We start from the raw sequence: 3,112 nt of genomic DNA, 5'->3' as shown, positions 1-3,112 counted from the left end.
GTGCTGAGCAGCACATGATTGCTTTTGCAGGGCCATGGTGGTCAGCAGTTCCAGTACTTCTTGGCTGTTAGATGGGGAGCAATCTAGAGGTGTAAGATAGTTGATACAGTTCTTAAAATGCCCAGAAGCTCAACACTTGATGAATAACAGATTAGAAAAACCAAAATGAGTGGGAATAGTTCCATTAGCCCCACGATTCCTACTGAGCGATACTATGGGAATAGAAAATAGGGATATAGTTCATATGACAATGGCATTCTTCTGGCTGCAAAAAGGAACATTTTCAAAGACTAAACTACTGAATGTATATTTAAATATCAGACTTTAATCTTAAGTTTATTTCTGAAACTCCATCTGAAAGACATATCCTGAGCCATGGGTGAAAATAGAGGGGGAAAAAAGCTACACTTGCTAATTGAGTCTTGCTTTTATAGCCCATGGAAAAACAGACACATGGGTAATGCACAATGTATTATCTGAACAAAATCCAAATGCGCAGTTGTGCCTATGTTCTGGGAAATTTGGAGTGTCCATCAGCCAAAGAAACCCATCACCTCACTCATCAGAAATTTTATATTTATAAAGGAATTCAGAGGAAACATTTTGACTCACGTGGTCTCTTTCCTGATGGAGGCACATAACGAAGAAATTTGCTACCAGTCCTAAGAAAAACACTGCTACAGCCTGTGTGTTTGTGAGGTGACTGGAGTGACCTCCTGCCTGGGACTACTTCTGAGAAAAACTGAGTACAACTCATCTGGAATCTTCTGTAGTTCTCCTCTTCTGTGACAACCTTAAAGGTTTTGAAAACATCCTGCTCCTCAGTGGGAACAACTTGAGATTTTTTGAAGCTTCACAGGAAAATGAGAAAGACTAAAAAAAAAATTGTGGTTTTGCTGAACTGCCAGTTACCTAAGGATTAAGCACTGATGTGAAATGGAGAAGATATCAGGACCAGGTTCGGATAGCACTGACTGGTCACTTAATAAACCATCATCAGTGGGAGACCATGAACTTGCTCCATTCTAAGAGATGATTGCTGTTATGGCACTGTGGAGGATAGTGGGGCCAGGTTCAGATCCCTATGTAGCCAAAAAGCTCAGTTTTGTTATGTCAGTGACCTAACCACTGGTGTCTTGGCTAAGCTGAGCTGTTCTCCTTCTTTGGATGCAAGCATTTTTTCTGATGAAAGCCTAAGCAAAACTGGTTTGTTTCTAAAAAAGATTTATGTTCTAACAAATCAACATCTTCCAACAAAAAAAAAGTGTGTATCACTGGAAAATTCCCATTTAGCACTACTGATGAGTAAAAGTTTTACTTTACAGATGGAGTTAATAATAGTTTATAAGCTAAAGTGAAAAGGATTTTGGGTGAGCTTCCTAAAGAGGAAGTGAGTCACTGTCTCGGCAGGAAAGTGTTCCAGATAGGCAGGGCTGGACAAGTTACAAAACACCCCCCCAACTGCGTGGAGTCACAGGGAGTGGACAAGGGATTATTGCATCCCAGATTGCAGAAAGCCAGTAAATAGTAGGGGGCCTTGAGTACCCCCCAACCCGTGCGTCTTAAGGTATGGTCTTCTCCCACCTCCCAGGCTCAGAGCAGCCAAACTGAGTCATCCCAGGGAAGGCGTAATAGCTAAGGAAGAAGCAGGTGTTGCAGATGGGTGGGTGATTCAGTGGATGGTGTTATTCCTACTGAGTCAATGCTAAAGCAGTTTGTAAGCAGGAAGTTGGGGACACTGTGTGGCTACAAGATCTGCTTTCTAAATCCAGTGACATTAAAGGAGTCTGCGGTTCCCTCAGTGTGCTTTCCACAGGGTGAGTTGCTTTTAGTTGTTCTTGGGCACAGCATTTTCAAAAGCAAAAACCAGAGAGGCATTTTTAAGGTGTCTGTCAGTGGGATTTACAATGTTGAGAGTCCAGGTCAGTTTCGATCATGATATTTCTACATTAGGAAGGCATTTTTGGAAAGCAGAGTCCTATATTCTTGTGACTGACTTTGCAACCCTCCCACTGGTTCCTGGAGTGTCTGGGTTGAACCTTTACATGGAATTCATTTTAATGAGAGGTCTGTATATTTTGTTTTTGGCAGAGCACCAGGAATGGTGCTGGCACTCCTCAGGTGTGCTTAGCCACCATAAAAAGCAAGTTCTCCATGGCCATCATGTCTTTTGAGGTGCCAATATTGTCTTACAGAAGAAAGGTGGAGCTGCCGCATGTCCTCTGACTTGCTTGAAAATTTTAGAGAACATGTCCTGTAATGTTCCAAAGTTCTTGAGTAATTTAACTTTTCAGAGAAGAGATGATATTTCACTTTCTCCATGTGTGTACACAAGTCAAAACTGTACACATTGTACAGCACAGAGGAGGAGATTTAGACCGTCGAAGCCACTGCTGTTTCCTCTGTCTTTTTTGCATTTGGGTGTCTCTTTTCTCTTGCTGGAAGCATTACAAGTTTGGAAGGTGGGTTATTTCTTCTTCCACTCTTCAGTAATTCAGCACTCAGTCCTTCTGTTTCCTTTTATTCCATGGCTTTTCCACTCGGTTCTTTAAAATTTGATAGCATTTTCCCCTCCAGTAAACAAGAGGGAAAACGACAATATAATTACTGAATCCCTTGAGAACAGCCACAAGGTCTGGTCCATATGGTGCCTGGGAGGATGGCAGATACTTCATGCATCTCTGCAATGTGATGAAATGGTCCTAAGATCTGGGTTGGCAGAGGTGGCCTTCCAATTTCTTTTGCAGAGAGCAATTTCTGGGGAGACCACACTTTCTGGGGACCAAAACTAACTCAGCCAACCATTCCCTCTGAGGCTGAGGAAAATGAAGTGGGCAACTTTCCTTGTTTGACATTTGTACTTACTGTTTTCCATCTATTTTATCAAGCACTGCTCTTGGGTTTTATTGGCTGAGCTTTTCATCCACTTCTCTGCCATCTCTCCTTCCTTCACTGAGGTCTGGTTGCCCACAGGAGCTCAGTGGAGTAAGATTCAGAGAGCGAGTTTCAGATGGGCTTCATTTCTGGAGTGCAGTAATGACATACATTTATTGTTGTCTGCTTATTATTGTTTTTTCTAAATAGCTATTTTTGCTCTTAAAGGATTTGATTT

General features: G+C 42.0%; 1 long non-coding RNA gene across 1 annotated transcript in view; it reads left to right on the top strand.

Moving 5' to 3' along the window:
- Positions 1 to 338: 338 nt before the first annotated feature.
- The window catches only part of LOC108446541, a 12,493-nt gene continuing 9,719 nt past the window's right edge, over positions 339 to 3,112 (top strand). Inside the window, exon 1 of the long non-coding RNA XR_001861748.1 lies at positions 339 to 1,817. This is a non-coding gene — a long non-coding RNA (uncharacterized LOC108446541). The remainder of the gene's footprint in view (positions 1,818 to 3,112) is intronic.

This window comes from Corvus brachyrhynchos, unplaced genomic scaffold (genome assembly GCF_000691975.1).
Source record: "Corvus brachyrhynchos isolate BGI_N302 unplaced genomic scaffold, ASM69197v1 scaffold34, whole genome shotgun sequence".
NCBI classification, from domain to species: Eukaryota; Metazoa; Chordata; class Aves; order Passeriformes; family Corvidae; genus Corvus; species Corvus brachyrhynchos.
The sequence above is the reverse complement of the archived record's forward strand: the minus strand, read 5'-3'. Positions and strand labels throughout refer to the sequence as shown.